Source organism: Pleurodeles waltl, chromosome 9 (assembly GCF_031143425.1).
Source record: "Pleurodeles waltl isolate 20211129_DDA chromosome 9, aPleWal1.hap1.20221129, whole genome shotgun sequence".
Classification (NCBI taxonomy): Eukaryota; Metazoa; Chordata; class Amphibia; order Caudata; family Salamandridae; genus Pleurodeles; species Pleurodeles waltl.
This window is the reverse complement of record NC_090448.1, coordinates 64,616,917-64,635,623: the sequence shown is the minus strand read 5'-3', so window position 1 is coordinate 64,635,623 and position 18,707 is coordinate 64,616,917. Positions and strand designations below refer to the sequence as shown.

Below are 18,707 nucleotides of genomic sequence, written 5' to 3'. Positions count from 1 at the left end.
ATTGTTTCAAACTTGTGTGGAACTACATGGATGGAAGATGTTCTCATGACAAACTTGGAAAAATATTAAAGTGCTGCAGGTTGAAGTTGTGTGACTGATTTCTATTGGATGATGCCCCTTCAACGCAATGTGGACTGTCACCTTTGGCGAATCCGAATGGCGTATTAACTTTAATATACTGATGACCTGCTTGGCTCTGGTCAGTTCTCAGATTACTACTCAGAATCCGGAGAGGTGCTTTGCTGATGAACAATCCCGCTTGCTGTGCCCCTTGGAGAGGTATCTTCCTCTCTGCCTTTGCCACGTGAGATGCCTTAAGACTTCGAGACCTTTCTTCCAGTCCCCTGCAGAAGACTCTTGATCAAGCTCCTGACATTGTCCTTTTTAGCTATCTTTTGCTTACCTTAGTTAGTAGCTTATTGCCCAAGACTACCTTTTACTAAATTTTCTTCTTATTTTTTTTGTCTTTTGCCTTTTGCCCGCATGTGTTCTGCCCCACACATCTTTCCCTGATCTGGCCAACAGTAGGGTTTCCCTGTGCCCATAAAAATGATAACTCTGTTGATTTAAATTGACTGATGCTTGCTAATCCTGAGCAACGCTTCATTTCTGTATCACAAATATTCCTGCTAATGTTTTGTATTATTCTTCTTGAATGCTTACTTTTATTAATGGTAGTCCGCTCGAACTTGAATCACTGGTGATCCTGTATCTATATAACTTGGTCTTTCAAACTGTCTAGATAACTTTGAGCTTGTAATAAATCCATTAACTTTATTCCTGACTGGAGTTTTCCTTCCATGGCCAAATTGATCATGGTGTGTGACTTAATTGGCTTGGAATAGTTGCAGTAATATCAAAGATGCCATATAAGATCTCATCAATGACATAATATGTGCAGTAATTAGCTGTGCATGGCGAAGGCGCAAGTTATAATTACCTTAGGATGTGAGTTATAGTTACCTGAAAGAACTCTAACTATAACTGATGAATTTCTATGGTTTTGTACAAGTAATTGCAGAACCTAATTATAAACGTCCCTGTAACCTTTGTTTTTTTCAGGGAATTTCTATAGCTTTTAAATTCGAATTCCTAACTATAACCTCCCCGTAACCTTTGCTTTTTTTTTCCAGTGAATTTCTGTTTTGTTTTGTTTTTTAAACGGAAAGTAATTTTAATGAATATATACGTTAATCTAACCACTGCTGTGCACGGCCTGTGGCCAACCTGCTATAACCACCCAAGTCTTTGGACATGCGTGGCAGGGGTTGGCGGCACAGCCTGGCCTGCGGCCAATCCCCTTTGAAGAATAGTTTCTTACCTGTAACTTGGGTTCTCGTGACGGGAATTTCCATGATAAGTCATAAGCGCTGAAAAGTCCCGCCCACATGAGAGACCCCAGAGCAGATCTTAAATAGGAGTTCTTAAGTGGAAATTTTCACCTTTCTTCAGGAAGGCCTGTAAAGGCACTGAATTAAAAGACACATAATGCAGCCTATACATGTTGGCTACAATGGCCAACTCATCATCTTAAAATTTAAAAAATTTATAAATTGACATGTTTTAAAAACAAAATACATCTTCTTCACAGCTGCCTTATGTTACAATAGAGATGAGGAAGAGTAGGACAGTGTAGATTCAAAGGCTGCCACTATAGTGCTAAAACAGAGACTGTGCCTTTAAACCCCAGAGAACACCTGTATACCATCATGCTCTGTTTTTGGCAGTTGCTTTTAGATCTTTTGGAAGGCTACCTGAAACCTATGAAAATTGTAAAATTACCTCTGACCTCTCCACCAGGGAGGCGGGAGATTTGCTTATGACTTATCATGGAAATTCCCCTACGAAAGAATAGGAGTTACAGGTAAGAAACTAATCCTTCTTGCGTAAGCTCCCTGTGGAGAAGACACAGGAATTTTTTGGTAGGTTAGACAAACAAATTTCTAAGATAAGCCTGTCTTCTTGATCATCATCTTTAGCGCCTGAGTCTCTGCAGTAGTGTTTGGTGAAAGTAGGTATTGATTTCCAGGTGGCTGTCTTGCAAATTATTGGAATTGGGATGTTACAAAGTAAAGCAGCAGTAGCCGGTTTCCCTCTAGTAGAGTGTGCTTTGGGATTAGGTATTAGAGATATATTAGCCCTTTGAAAGCACAATAAAATACATGAAACTATCCATCTAGAGATGGATTGTTTGGTGAGCCATAGTTAATAAACAACTGGTCTGTTCTGTGAATATCTTTAGTTTTATCAAGAGAAAATTTCAGAGCCCTCATAACATCCAGAGATGGGGAGATCTTTCTGCCTGAGCAGAAGGATTCTGAAAGAAAGTAGGCAATGAGATGGTTTGGTTTACATGAAAGTCTGACACTACTTTAGGAAGGAATTTTGGGTGAGTTCTCATAACTACTTTGCTGGTATGAAAGACAATATATGGCGACCATAACAGCATAGTGCTTGTATCTCGCTAACCTGACGAGCTGAAGTTAGAACTCCTAGTAATGCTGCCTTCCACGTGAGATGTTGTAGGGAGGCCTACTGGATGGATTCAAAGGGATCTCTCATAAAGCAAGAAAGCACTATATTAAGTTCCCAAAGAGGCGAAGGTTGTCTAATAGGAGGAAAAACCTTCTTCAACCCCTCTTAAATATCCTTTATTATAGGGATTTCTGAAAAAGAGGTTTGTGATGGACATTTCCTGTAGGCAGTAAGAGCTGCCAGGTGAACTTTTATGGAAGAGAATTGCAAGCCAGATCTAGCCAAATGTAGAAGGTATGGCAGAATCACATCTTCATGGGAAGTAGTGGGGTCCACGTTCTTGGAGGCGCACCAGATGCAAAATCTCTTCTATTCCTAGGCGTAAGCCGAGCGAGTGGAAGGTCGCTAAGCCTCCTTAAGGATCTCCATGCAGTCTTGTGGCAAGTTGAAGTATCCATACTGCACTAACTCAGTAGCCATGCTGCCAAATTCAAGGAGGAGAGATTGGGGTGTACCATCTGGCCTTCGAACTTGGTTAGTAGCCATGGTCTGCATGGCAGCTTGAGATGTGGACGAAGCGATTGGTGAAGAAGGTGTTGGAACCACCTCTGCGGTGGCCACTCTGGGGAAATTAGGATCATCTTGGCGAAGGAGTGGGACAGCTTGATCCAGACTACATGGAAGAGTGATATTGGTGGAAAGGGGTAAAGAAATTTGCCAGACCAGTTGATCCACAGGGCGTTCCCTAGTGTCCCTGGATGGTAATACCTGGATGCAAAGTCGCTGCATTTTTTGTTTTCTGGTGTGGCAAACAGATCTATAGAAGGGGTGCCCCACAAGTGGAAAAATACGTTGAACAATGGCCTCGTATAAGACCCATTTGTTGTTTTCTTCTAGAGTTCTGCTGAGAGAGTCTGCTTGGACATTCTGGACTTCTGGTAGGTGAGGTGCAATTATGTTCAGGGCCCTGGAAAAGAGCCACCTCCAAATTGCCTGGGCTTCTAGTGATAATGCTCTGGATCTGGTGCCCCTCCTGTTTGTTCAGTTAATACATGGTGGTTGTATTGTCCGTTTGAACTAGCAGGGTATCAATGGTAAATGATAGGTTAAAGGCCTTGAGTGCCAGATGTACTGCACAGAGATCGAGGAGATTGATGTGGTATGCCATTTCTCTCTGAGACCAAGAGCCTTGAAGGAATTTTGGGTGAGTTCTCATAACTACTTTGCTGGTATGAAAGAAAATATATGGTTCATGACAGCATAGTGCTTGTATCTCGCTAACCAGACGAGCTGAAGGTATTACTCCTAGTAATGCTGCCTTCCACGTGAGATGTTGTATGGAGGCCTAATGGATGGATTCAAGGGAACTCTCATAAAGCGAGAAAGCACTGTATTAAGTTCCCAAAGAGGCGAAGGTTGTCTAAGAGGAGGACTGTAGTTCTTTAGTGTAGGGAATACCCACACACAGCTCCATATTATATAAATCTGTAATTAGAGTGGTACATATACATTTAGGTGCTGGTAGGGAACCAGATCATTGTTTTCTATAGTTCCCCCTTTTTTGTTTTTAACCTTGGCAGTGGTGCCAGGTTATATTAAAGATAGTTTTCTTTGGCACCTGTAGCCAATTTTAGCAATTTTCCCAGCCCCTCTCACATCCACTCAGTACCGGTATAATTTCTTAAAAAGATCTCCTGCAAAGAGCCCTCTAGTAGGGCCCGTCAGGCATTGCAGTGCCGGCCCAATGATGAAGCATGTCACTGAATGGTGAGTGAGAGCTACTGTTCCTGTAAGACTAATGCGTGTGGTGACTGAAAAGAGCCCCTACCCTAATTGGTGGAATGGAGTTCTTTCTTTTGGAACAGTGCATCTTAATTCAGTTATAGGTTCATGTAGAGAGATTGATGCACTGGACCACATAATTACCCCTAAAAAAAGATTTTTTTGGTATAGTAAATACCCTTCCCGCGTTGAGTGTGGGGAACAGTTTCCACACTTCTTTTGCAACAAGATGTTGACTTCCGCACTGAACAATTCTAGATGTGAAGTGGACGGTTTTGGCAGAATTGGCAGAGATGGGCTAGGCGTTGTTGCGATACGTTGCCACTGTTCCAGGTGAAATGTGATGTTCCCCCTACTGGAGTGGATAACAGAAGAGGGGGAGGGAAGGACTCAAGGTTTTGAAGCTGAGGTTTGTTTTGCACCTTGTGTAGGCTGCTGTGCAGAATGCCCTCTTGATTGTTTGTGCTGTCGCTGGTAGGATCTCTGATTTTGTTGTTGCTGAGATCTTCTCGGGATCCAATGAGGAGTTTGAACCCTCTGAGATTAAAACCTATGCTGATAGGGTTGGAATGATTTCTGTTGCTCTCTAGGTTATTTTTAGACCCACAGCTTATAATGTGTCTAATTAAGCTTTCATCCTTGCCATCTCATCGTCAGCATGGCTACTGAATAGAGTGGTACCTGCGAATGTCAAATTTTGAATGCTGTGTTGCACCACTGGCTATAAGGATGTTAGTCGGAGCCAAGAATGTCTCTGCAAGGTAACTCCATTGCAATAGCTATGTGCTGCAAGGATGGATGAATCAGCAACTGCGCTTCTGACGTGGCTGGAAACCATTGCACCTTCATGTATGATTTCTAAGAAATCCTCTCTCTTGTCTTTTGGTAGATGGTCAGCTAACTGTTGGATTGAATCCCATAGTGTACAGTCATACCTCCACAAGAAGGCCGGAGCACTAGCTGCCTTCATTGAAGTGGGCGCAGTACCACAGACACTGCAGCCCACTGAGTCCAACTTTTTACTCTCCTTATCTGGAGGAGAGGAAGATGATGGAGAGGTGGAATGGACCTTTGCAGCTAAAAGAGTCGGTGGAGGATCCAAACAAAGAAATAATGGGTCTTGCTCCAGTGGCCTATATTTCTTCGGAAGCTTGGACGAAGCAGGCTTGACTATGGCTGGTGTGAGGAACAAATCCATTGCTGGTTCAAGGAGACCTGGTATTAATGGAAGCAATGGTCTTAAAGCTGTACGCTGGTGTAGCGTCTCAAAAATTACCGATGTGAACAATGTGGGGACTGACATGGGTATATTAAGTTTTGCAACCGCATGGGCTAGAACCTCTTGAAAGGTATCAATGTCGTCCACCAGAGAGACACGAGGCGGTGGTGAGTCAGTTAAAGTAGGAGAATAGTCTCTCATGGAAAAGACTGACTAATCAGAATGCCGCCTCTGCGAACTTGACCTTGCTCTATAGCGAGAACCATAATGGTGGTGTCTTGACGAAGTAGAGAAATGTCCTGGTGTATGATGATGGGAGGGAAGGCGTGATCTGTAACGTGTCTGTGTTCTAGGAGCTGGTGTTGTCCTGGGAACTGAAGAAGGCGGTACCCTCTTGGTGGAGGAAGCACTGGAGGAGGATGCAGAGGCTTTGATGGCGGAGAAGTCAAAGCTTGTGGAGGAGGTGATGACGGTGGTGGCTGAGATAGTAGAATCACCAGGGAAGGTGAAGAATCAGTAGAAGAAGAAAATTCTCCTTCTCTTCATCGTCTCTCTCCTCGATATATAGAAAAACACCTCGACGTCAACCTCTCCTGTCGACGTTTGGTTTTAGACATCGATCTACCACGCTGTGTCGACGGCAAACCAGCACTTCTCAATGACGAGGAACTTCTTGACGTCATACGCCTGTGGTGGGAATGCGGCGTGTGATCCGTTGACGCCATACCAGGGCACTTATCAAACAGAAAAGGCATTTTATTTAGTCAAAATGCCTTAGATTTCTGCCAAAAACTGAGAAACAAACAGAATAAGGTAAAAAGATGTCAACTGAATGTGTTGGCAGAAATGTCTGACAACATTTTTTGTGGAAAAAAAACTATAAAAGTCGAGCTCAATGCTTCAGCGTCCTGTCAGCAGGAGCCGGAAAAAAGAACTGAAACAACTGCCACCAGCTCAGCATGATAGGATACAGGTGGTCTCTGGGGTCTTAAAGGCACAGTCTCTATTTTAGCCATATAATGGCAGCCTAGGAGTCTACACTGTCCTGCTCTTCATCATCTGTATCATAACAAAAAGGGGTTGTAAAGGAGATTAATTTTGTTTGTAAAACATGTAAAATTATACATTTTTAATAAATTGGCCTTTTCTAATTTCAAGATGATGCATTTGGCCATTGCAGCATACATGTATAGGCTAGGCTGCATTATCTGTCTTTTTTTAAGTGTCTTTAAAGGCCTTTCTGAAGAAAGGCTAAAACTTCCACTTAAGAACACATACAGAAGATCTGCTCCGGGGTCCCCGCATGTGGTAGGGACTATTCAGTGCTAATGATTATACATGGAAATCCCCTATGAGACGTACCACCTCCCCAGGGCTATCTTAAAAAAATTGTCAGGGGCCACAAGGACCCCCTCACCCCAAGCTCTCTGGGGCTACCTAATAAAAAATGTTGGGTGTCCATACAGATTCCTCCTGGCCCGGGGACCACCCCCGCCCAGGGCTATCAAATAAAAATAGTTGGGGGCCACAGGGAACCACTCGGGCCCCGGTGACCATCACCTCCTTGGACTACCTAAAAAATATTATTGAGGGGCCACGCAAACCCCATCCGGGGCCCAGGGACCACCGCCGCCCGGGGCAACACATTAAAAATAGTTAGGGGGGCCACGCGGACCACCCTGGGCCCAGGGGACCACCTCCTCCCCTGGGCAACCTACAAAAAATATTCAGGGGGGCCACACGGACCCCCGTCCCCAGGCCCCACTACCTCCCCGGGGCTACATTTAATTAATATATGGGGGGCTGCATGGACCCCCTGGGCCACCACCTCCCCAGGGCTACTTAATAAAAATATTTGACGGCCCACAAGGACACCCACCAGGCCCCGGAGACCAACACCTCCCCGGCACTACATTTAATAAATATATGAGGAGGCAGCGCAGGCCCCAAGGGACCACCACCTCCCTAGGGCTACTTCAAATAAATTGATGGAGGGACCACACTGACATTCCCAGGCCCTGGGGTCTACCACCTCCTTGGGGCAATAAATGAAAAATACTTGGGGGGTGGGGATAGGAGGTACGTGCACCCACCCCAGGACCTGGTGACCTCAGGGCCATTTGTACTATTAAAAAAGGGAGAGTGGCCACATGTTCCCCCTCCCTAGGCCGATTTTGGCCCGGGGACCCCATCCCCCAGGGCCTGGCCATGTCGTCATAGGTGCCCTGGCCTCACCCAGGACACCCAGTAGTGATAGATGGGGACTAAATTTTTTGTTCCTCGATCATCTTTATCAGATAACTTTTGGAGGTGAAACTACATATCTGTAGTTCCACCTCAAAAATATGTTTTTCTTTTTCATCCCAGGGATTAGGTGTGTGTGAGTGATTGTGTCTCACCGGCTCCTGTTTCCTGCAGGAGCTGACATTGCTACAAAAAGCAGCTCCCTGCATGCGGGGGAAAGGTATTCAGCTCTTCCCCTGACCATGTTAGCAAGCAACAAAAAAGATGAAAACTGCTTTCACCAAGCGGGAGCATTTTTATAGCTCCTGCTTGCTGAAAGCGGAATTTTTGCATTTCCTTGGTGGGAACTGTCAGCTCCCGCCAACCAAAAGCGAATAGCTACCTCGAGAGGGTGGGCACCTCAGGAGGTAGCAGGAGCCGGCAAGGTGGGGTGGTGGTTCCTTGGGCCATGTATGGCTCCAGGAGGAGGGCTGCGCGGCCCACCTCCATGTTTTCAATTTTGTCCCAGGGAGGTGGTGGTCCCCGGAGCCAGGGTTCTGTGACGGACCCCCTCTGAAAATCATTCTGTATATTTTATATACATAGCCCCGGGGGGAGGTGACCCTGGGGTTGGGTGGGTGGAGCCATGTTGCCCCAGGGAGATGGGGATCTAATGCGCCACCCTCCTATTTTTACCCTGCAATACCCCCGGGACCTGGCTCACCCGGGAACCACAGCCTTTAGAAACAAGACCACATTTAATTTTTTTAAATCATTGCAAAATCTGCGGATCCAATGGCAGATTTCTCTGTGATTTAAAAAATATATATACTTTTAAGCCTTGGGGGCCTCTGGACAAGGATAGGGGATTAGGGTGTATATATACCCTGCCCCCTTTTATTTTTTAATGTTTTTTGGGGGGGACTCGGCTGAAGCAAAAACTACTGAACAGATTTCCACCACATAAAACAAGAGTGATTTCTGGACCAAAAGCTTTTTGCCAAATTTTATGTAATTCCGTCCATTGGTTTGGACTGCAGGCGTGTCTAAAGAGTCTATGAAAATTAATATGGGAAACACAATTTTGTTGACCCCCCCCCCTTTTTCTCAGCCGCCGCTTGACAGACTATCCTGGAATTTTCCATGCACAAGACACAACTTGACAATTGTTTTGTAAAATTTTGTGAAGATTTGTCAAACGGTGCCAAAGATATAGGCAAGTCAAAAAACGCCTTTTCTATGGAAACTAGGGGGGTCATTCTGACCCTGGCAGTCATGGACCGCCAGTGCCAACGACCGCGGAAGCACGGCCAACAGGCTGGCGGTGCTTCCTGGCCAATTCTGACCGCGGCGGTAAAGCCGCGGTCAGAAAAGGGAAACCGGCGGTTTCCCGCCGGTTTTCCCCTGGCCATAGGAATCCTCCATGGCGGCGCTGCAAGCAGCGCCGCCATGGGGATTCCGACCCCCTTCCCGCCATCCTGTTCCTGGCGGTTCTTACCGCCAGGAACAGGATGGCGGGAACGGGTGTCGTGGGGCCCCTGCACTGCCCATGCCACTGGCATGGGCAGTGCAGGGGCCCCCTAACAGGGCCCCATAAAGATTTTCAGTGTCTGCTTTGCAGACACTGAAAATCGCGACGGGTGCCACTGCACCTGTCGCACCCCTCCAACTCCGCCGGCTCCATTCGGAGGCGGCTTCATTGTTGAAGGGGCTTTCCCGCTGGGCCGGCGGGCGGCCTTCTGGCGGTCGCCCGCCGGCCCAGCGGGAAAGTCAGAATGACCGCTGCGGTCATTTGACCGCGGTACGGTCTTCTGGCGGTTCCCGCCAGGCGGGCGGCTTCCGCTGCCCGCGGGGGTCAGAATGACTCCCTAGGTCTTAACTATAACTACCTACTGGTGATCGCCAGTGGGTTATACATACTTATATATATATATATATAGTAAAAGGTTAAAGTGTTGTTATAGTTAGGGGAACATATCAGTTTAAAGTTAGCATTTAAAACTCAAAGAAATTGTTGAAATTCACCAGTTATAGTAACTGAAGTAACTATAACTTGCTACCTTGCCATGCACATTGTCATCAATGATGTAATTTTAGATGTCATCAGTGATGCTATCAATCATATCACAGAACATATCAGGAGTGACTGGGTAATATAATATATGAAGTAATAAGCACTCACTTTAAACTTTGCTTTTCCAGTGAATTTCTAGGATTTCTTCAACATAATACAAGAATATGTAACTAAGCCTTCGGCCTTGAGGGAGAGAGCGCACCCAGCCTGTAGCCATGCCCAACCCCCAACCATCTGTATGCTGCCAATCCACTACAGACACCCATGCCCACTCTTTTTCTTAAAAATAGATTTCCAATCCAAGAGGACTCTCGTGGGAGCCAGCACAAGAGTCCCTGAGGAATACAAGAGGCAGAGAGATCACAATCCCACATTTTATTTTATTTAGTCCGGCTGTTTTTGTGGGACGGCCCACAATGTCCAGGGTGTTCTACCTTGCCCACTATTCTTTTTCATTTTCAGGACACAGGGACATAGTCCTGTAGTAGCACCCACAATATTTCTCCTCATGTTGTGGCCAGCCAATCAGCACAGGCATCTGCAGAATTTGAAGAAGCAAGGCAAAAAACAGGAACAAACCCCCCCTCGGCCAACCAGATCACAATATTATTTAAAGTTCCATGCCCATGATTGTCCCGCAAACACAAATGTCCAGATGTCTACAAATTCCGAAACTTCATTTTTCAAAAACTACTGAACAAATTTATACCACAAGAATCATGCTTTCAGGGTAAAGATATAGCTTTCTGACAAATTTGGTTTAGTCGTTTTGGTGTAGAGGTCTAAGATTCCCTATGGAAACTGCATGGGGAATTTGCGTTTTGGGCCTCACTTTTTATTGGTCTCTGGAGGTATTTTCAAAAATAAAAGTAAAGGAGAGGTGGGAAAAGCAATGAACGAGCTTGGGGAGAAAGATAACAGAGCAACATGGAGTAAAAATTAGAGGTAGCAGTGATGAGGGTAGGAGCAGAAAACAAGTGCATTCTCACGGAGTGGTGAAAGAAAAAGAAAAACAAATTCCCTGAATGGGAGAAGTGGAAAGATACATGACAGCCAATCAAAAGGATGGCAAAGAGGCTCCTGGTGAGGGACAAACACAAGAAGAGGAGGGAAAGCCATTGAATAGTAAGTAAGCAAATGGCAGTGGCAAGAAAGCGAACCAATGGTAAGAAATGGAGCAGGCCACAAGTCCACTGTAGGTTCTTGTATGGTTCACACAAGTCTTTTTACCTACTGACAGCCAAACATTGTCTCCGCCATAACCTAAAAACTGGATCCTGGTACGCAAGGCATAGTTACTGTGATTCTTCCTCACTAAGTGAATTTAACCCTGTATGTTCTGATACCTTTACGTATCTTTTTTTATAACTACTGCATGCACAATAAAAAGATAATGGGTAAACCATACGTGCAGATCTGCTAGGTAATATACCAGTTATTACAACTGTTGAGAAAGAGGAAGGGCATTACGACCCACTTCAGGCCTTAACTCTCATAAGCCATTGCCCCAGGCCAAAGTAATACATACCATGTTTCACTCTCCACATCTGCAAATATACTATATACACACACACACACACACACGTATAAATGTACTATACAGTTAGCGATTGCAGCTGTTGTTAGGGTCCAGTTGTACTTTACTGTGAGATTGCATTTTTTGGATTGCTAATACCATACTACAGTTTAGTCAATTTGCAAAAAAATGTGTACACCATCGCCTAAACTGGTTAAGATTTGGCATGCCAGGTTATAAGGTGATCCATATAAGGGCAGAAATGTTGTAAAGAGAGGCAAGAAAGGCTACATTCCAGTTTTACCTTCCCCGAGAACTTTGGTTTCTGCTAAAGCAAAACACACTAAACAGATTTGCGCCAAGCTTGATACAAAAGTAGAGTTTACTCAGAATGCATGTTTTTTTTTTTAAGTCTCAGTCAGCCTTAGCTGTCTACTTGGAACCTATTGTTCCCAATACACTACATTACTTAGAGTGGGTTTGGTCTGTTTCCTTCCTCATGAATGGATAACTTTGTTGCCTACCACAGGTGTCTGCTCTTGATTTGATGCCTTTCCTATTCTTGTGTTTATCTCACCCAGAAGCATTTAGGTCTCAAAGTGTTCTAATTGGATGAGAAGCATATTTCTACTGTTGAATTGAGGGAATTCCTTGCTCTTTTCCTTTCAGCACTCCATGGGAGTGTTTTCTTGTACCTCCTGCATTCCTGTTATTTATTTCAGCCTTTTAACTCCCACCCTAACCTTCACTGCTCCCTCATTTCTGTTTTTATTATTCAGTGCCCATGGGTTATTGTCATTCCCCCTGTTCCCCTCACCCACTAATCCAGGACTTGTGGGCCTCTCTCCATGTCCTGCTGCAATTTATTTATTATTTTTTTTGTTTTAATGTGAGCCGACAGCAATGTGTTTCCAGGCCCCTCACTATCTTTTTCACGCTCCTTGCACTTTCTTTGTTTAATGTTAATTTGGTCTTCTAAAATCACTGTCAACCATGTTGGAACAATGAATTAAACACACAAGGGTGATGGGCGAAATGCTTGTAGTAAGTCTAACCACTATCAATCGCTCGGGATAGCATACCAACCCCTTGTTCCTTTGCCCACCATGCCACCTCTGTTTGGACCTAGCCATATGCAAATCAGCCTTGACCCTACTCCAATGGGAACAGTCCAACCAGAACTGCTAGGCCAGATCTCCCCTGAACCAGAGCACAAGCAACCCAAGACCTGTTGGTCCCGATTAGGGCTTTTCAGAGGGGTGTAGCTTGGTTCCCGTGGCACAATGAGGAAGGGACTAATGTCTGGGCATACTCTTTGCCACTTAAGGTGCTTCATCAAACACACAAAAGGTGATAGGAGGAATGCTTGCAATAAGCCTAATAACTGCCAATTGCTCAGGGATCATTCCAACCCATCCCATTGTTCCTTTGCCAACTATGTCACCTCAATTTGGACCCAGCAATACAGAAATCAGTGTTGACCCTGCTCCAATGGGAATAGTCTAGCCCAAACTGCCAGGTCAGTTCTTCCTGGAAGCACAACACAAGCAACCTAAGAACGGTTTTGCCCTGATTGGGGCTCTTCAGTCGGGTGTAGCTTGGTTCCAGTGGCACAGTGAGCAAGGGACCAATGTCTGGGCATACCCTTGACCACTTAGGGTGCTACATCAAACACACACAAGGCGATGGGAAGAATGCTTGCAGTAAGCCTAACTAATGGCAATTGCTTGGGTTAGCATTCCAACCCATTGTTCTATTGTCCGCCATGCCACCTCAGTTTTGACCCAGCCATATGCAAATCAGTCTTGACCTTGCTCCAGTAGGAACAGTCCTGCTCAAACTGTGAGGCCAAGACTTCCCTAAACCATAACACAAGCAACCCAAGGGCATTTTCGACGGGCTGGGGCTCCTCAGTCAGGTTTAGGTTGGTTCCAGGGGCACAGTGAGCAAGGGACACACGTCTGGAAGTAACCTTGGCCACTTAGGGCATTACATCAACCATGCTTATTGCAAGCACTCTCCAGTCAGCTATTTTGTGTTTGATGTACGCCCCTGAGTGTACTGAACCTTGTTATGCTTCCATTTAGTAAATACTAGTGCTTCATTTCACTAAACAGAAAGAGGGTTATAAACAGATAGGTAGGCTATATTGAATGTACCTCTTGGTTAGATATCTTTCTAAAAAACACAAATTATTACAAATATTCATTTGCATTTTGGATATCCATCTTGAACTACAGAAGTCAGTGCCCAGCAGAGTGAGAAGTGAGAAGGTGATATCCGATGTTTCTGTCTTCCCTCTTATCCTATTTCCCCTACTGGCCCAGATATTCCTACTGGCCAGGCTTAGTGGTGAATGTGGTTGACAGAGGAAAAGTGCATCACTTATTTTCGATGCTAAATACAAGGTTTAAGCTTTCTGACACAGACGAGGACCAACTATCTCCTCTAACCTCTGGCCAGAGACTACTTATATTCAGACCCCAATAGTATGATCATGGTCAAACCAAAAATTCACAAAGGCTAATAAACCTGAAGCTTGAACTTCTACATTTATGCCAAAGGCCCTGAAGTGACTGCATGGAGGCACCCAACAAGTTAAATTAAATAAAATTATGTATACAGAGTATTACACCACTACAATATTGGTCCTTCTCATTGCACATAACTTCTAAATGCAAAAGGCTCAAAAGCAGGACACTTATCAGACTGAGGGGCACAGGTGCTGTGCATTAATATCCAAGTTACGGCTGCTTATTTGCCCATTACACTCTGTTTTTTTCATCTGGTTTCAGTGTGACCCAACACACCATACTGTTCGATGCCCAACAAGAATGAGAAGGCTGTGCTGTAATCAAAATTGTCTTCATAAAACTGCATTATTTTGTATTTGATATAGCATGGATCACAGATTTAGTGACAGCAGGATAAAGTGTAAGGAGCAAGGTAGGAAGAAAGAAAAGAGAAACAGGTTCCATGTCCACTTAATATTTACACTTGTTTCTGCATAAATCTAATTTGAGGTATATAAAAGATTTTGTCACTGCTTAATCAACCCTTAACCTCTCTTTAGTAAAATTACTTTTACTGGAGTACAGAATACTTTAGCCCCTTTGGAAATCTAAGCAATGCCCTCTTTAGAACGATCATGAATCATTAATAATATAGTGCTGTCTGCATGCCCAGTCCATCCGTTGCCTCTCTGCTATAATTGATTATAGATAGGTAGCACTATAATTTAGTGCCTCCATTTTTTAGTACTAACATATGACACATAGGTTTATCAAATCGTGCCATCTACATTAACCACTATGGACCAGATCTTCATAATCAGACAAATCACCACCTAATAGGTTACAAACTTGGGAGGGACTTAGAATTTATGGGAACTGCCCAGCTTCCCACAAGTACACTAGGACAACTGTGGTATTTACAGCTTTTCAGACTACCTCAAGGAGAACTTGTGAATTTCATTTTCTGAAGCAAAAATATATGTGTATATTTTCACATGACAAAATCTGAGAAGCCATTTCAAGTGCAATGATAACTTTTTTTTCTCTGCAGGGACAACACTTTTTTGTGGCTAAACCAGCCCCGCTCACACTATCCCCAATTTTCTTGAATTTGAAAAATGATGCTCCACACACATGAAGCAAAGTATCTAAAAATTTACTTACTTTCATGTTTCCGATTCCAAAGCCAATATATTTTAAGGTGAAATAAGCTGCACCATTTTCCTATAAGCACCAGTGGCCCATTAGTGGAAAGAACATTTAAAGAATTACCATGTAAAAGCCATTTCAGAACTATGTCACTGCATGACTCTTTATACTGCAACTGCAAAGCAAATCCACAGATATATCACAGAGGTGGTCAACCTGTGCAGGTACAATTAGATCAGAGTTTGCATACGAAGAGCGTTTTTTGGGTCCCAAACCATTGTTTTCCTTTGTTAATTCCCATAGGAAATCATAGAAAAAAAAACAGTTGAACTGAATTACACCAAATTAGGCAGAAAGGTAGAACTTTCTTCAGAAAGCATGGTTTTTGCTACTTTGTGAAAATCCGTTCAACCGTTTTTGAGAAATTTGCTTTTAAGAGGTGCTTGGATGGCTTAAAAATGCTGGAATTTTAGACCTATACCATTAATTTAAAAAAGGACCTCCAATTTGCCGAGGGAACTGTTGAAATACATTTAACAAAACATAAACAAAAACGTTAAAAAAATAAAAAAGGCCTCTGCTATTGCCCCTCCAAACCCACTACCCTTCATTGCGTTTTTGTGTTCACCTGTCCTTTCCGGCAAACATCCTGCAGTCTGCTGCGCTGCCCCATGTGCCTGTCTTTCAAGAGCAGTTTGTTTTGTTACAGCCCCTCACGCTTGCCTACCGAGGTTAGCTTGCTACTCATACATCCCCGGCCTGCCGGGACACTTGTGCTACCCCTGTCCTTTCTGCTTTCGTCAAACATCAGCTTGCTGCCCTTTGGGACCCTCTCACAACTCAAGACAGAATCTCCAACATGAACTCCATACATTCTAGAGCACCCGCGGACAGATGTCCCCACCATATCTTCAACCTAAAAGCCGATATCACCACAGCCTCCTTCCCTGAAGACCGGGAACACGCTGAAATGAGGCCTCTCCTGAAGAAACCATAAGCTTATCCTGCAGATCCGAAGAACTACCGGCCCATCTCCCTGCTTCCTTTTCTGGAGAAGATTCTCAACAATGCAATCAACAAGCAACTCACCAAACACTTGGAACACTGGAACCTCCTGGACCCCTCTCAATCTGGATTCTGAGCCAACCACAGCACCGAGACAGCCCTGATCGCAGCCACCGACGACATCAGGGCCCTCCTAGACCATGGTGAAACAGCAGCCTTCATCCTCCTGGACCTATCAGCAGCTGCCTACACCATCTCCCACCACATCTTGATCAACAGATTCCACCAAATCGGAATCCAGGGAGATGTCCTAAAATGGATCAACTCTTATCTCAGCAGAAGAGCCCAGAACATCTGTCTCCCACCATTCACCTCAGACCCAAGGTGATCATCTGCGCATCCAACAAGGATCGGCCCTCAGCCTCAGCCTCGTCAACACGTAAATGATCCATCCCAAAACAGTTAGATCACATGGACTTGACATCATCTGCTATGCCGACAACACCCAACTCATCCTCTTGCTGTTAGACGATCCCTCCATCACCAGTACCAACTTCCAGATGTATGGTGAACGTCACCAACTATATAAAGGACAACTGTCTCAAGCTCAAGATGGACAAGTCTGAAGTCCTCATCTTTGGGAACAACACCTCATGAACGTGGCCCTTCCCCCACCACGACAAACCACGCCTGCAACCTCAGCATCATCTTGAAGAGACTAGAGACAATACGAAACTCAGCAGCAAGACTCATCCTTGACCTTACCAGACGGACTCACAACACCCTGTCTCAAGAAGCTCCACTGGCTCCTGATCCAGAACAGATGCCGGTTCAAGATGCTGATCCACACATACAAAGCCCTGCACAACGAAAGACCAGCATACATTAACAAATAGCCTTCTACTAACTGACCAGACATCTGCGATCTGCCTTCCTTTTCCTCACAGACACCCTCCAGATCCGCTGATCCAACAGCGGAGGTTGCTCCTTCTCGCAAATGGCAGCCAAAGCCTGGAATGACCTTCCACTGCATCTCAGGAACACTGCAGTGCTCCAAGAATTCGGAAAAGGTCTCAAGACATGGTTTTTCAGATGAACACAGCACCACGAAGCAGCTAGGAACGCCAGGGCCTTGAGACCCTCATAGGTGATTTGCCATACTTTGTAAATCCTGATTGATTTACTGAATGCCCCTCCAGCCTGCCCTCTGTGTCCAAGTCCGCCCTTGCCTCTCCCCAGCCTGCCCTCTGTGGTCCATTCTGCTCTCCCTGACCCACCTGTCTACCCTATGAGGTCATCTTGCTGCCTATGTCTTTCTGGCCTGAACTCCATGGCCTCTTGTGCTCTCACATAAGCAAAACTGTTGGCTTTGCCACTGCTTGTTACCGCCTGTTGGTCTCTACACAACTCCAAATAACAACGCCAGATAACTCCCTTTCTGCAGTTAAACAATTCGTTTGCGCCTAAGCCAGTCTATCACACATTAAAAAAAAAAAAACTGTTCACAATCAGCTATCTCAACCTCATTGCTTCTAGGGCCTTTAACTGCTTCCAGCCCGCCTCCAGCCAAAGTCACTCATCTATTTACAACCAACAGCTTTATGGATAAGGTTTACAAACCCCGCCTCTCGTCCCGCATTGGACGCGCTGTGACAGCCTGCGTCACATACAGATAAGAGCTACAGTCAGCCTGGAAGCGGAAAAAATACTGAGGAAAAAAATATGGCCGTACTGGCCGGCTGCCAAGCACACCGGCAGCCATTGGAGCACAGCTTTGCACGAATAAAAGATAACAAACTCCTTTCCAAATTGAAGCAGCCTTGCTAATCGACAGCCCTAAAGTGTCGAGCAAGCGCGCAAGAGACTACTTCTTCCTCAAGCGTTCCAACATCCTGCAGCCGCCGCCTCTCTTCCCCCTTCACCCCCGGTGGCAAAGGTAAAAGGGTCGAGTTCAAAATCAAAAAGAAACAAACGCCCCCTTCAGCCTCCATTTCATTGAATGTCCAGGATAACAAATGACCGTTACGAACCGTTAACAGATGCATTAGTTCGCGAGCCGCCCAGGTATCGAGCGCGGTTAAAAAAAATTACGCAGTATGTTCAATAAACGCCAAAAACGACACTGGGCGTAAACGTGCAAGGGAGATATATATTATAGCTGCAGGCGCCGTAACACTTACCTCTCGGAAAAGTATGACGATTTGTATTCGCCGTGGATTTTTTTTTTCCAACCCGACGGTGCTCTAATTTTCCATTTTGTCACGTGGCTGTCACAACGTATATAATTTTTCATTTAAAATAAGTTGCTTTCGAAGATTATGAAAATTGCATTTGTTATTGTTTTTCTGTGAAAGGTCATAGTTCGTGACCCCGTCCGCTACTGCCGCGCGCTGGGAGTGTTTTTCTTCTTCCTCCCTCGCGTCGCGCTGTCTTTTTTTTTTTTTTTCTCCTCTTCTCCTTCCTCGCGCACATAGACAGACGCATGCTGGGCGGGTGACGTCACGGCAGAGGCAGGTTATTGGGCGGTTCGGTTATATTTCTGCCGTTTTGTGTTTAGAATGCCTTCCCCGCAGCCGTCTGTTGTAGGTCCAATGGCTAAGGACCGAGCAACTTTATGTTTCAAATTTGTTTGAAGAAGTCGCCGCCGAAGGCGTAGTCGGGATGTTTAACTATGGCTGTTCTGTTTACCATACCTTATAGTTATATGTTTTTTCTATTTATTGGACGTGGCAGCTGATACTCTACCTCGTG

At 44.9% G+C, this 18,707-nt stretch overlaps 1 protein-coding gene across 1 annotated transcript in view; it reads right to left on the bottom strand.

Annotated features, from left to right (window-relative positions):
* The window catches only part of NR2C2 (nuclear receptor subfamily 2 group C member 2), a 418,562-nt gene extending 400,094 nt beyond the window's left edge, over positions 1-18,468 (bottom strand). The window contains exon 1 of the mRNA XM_069206302.1: positions 18,137-18,468. The gene's annotated coding sequence lies outside the window, so the exon portion shown is untranslated. The remainder of the gene's footprint in view (positions 1-18,136) is intronic.
* Between the last annotated feature and the right edge of the window lie 239 nt (positions 18,469-18,707).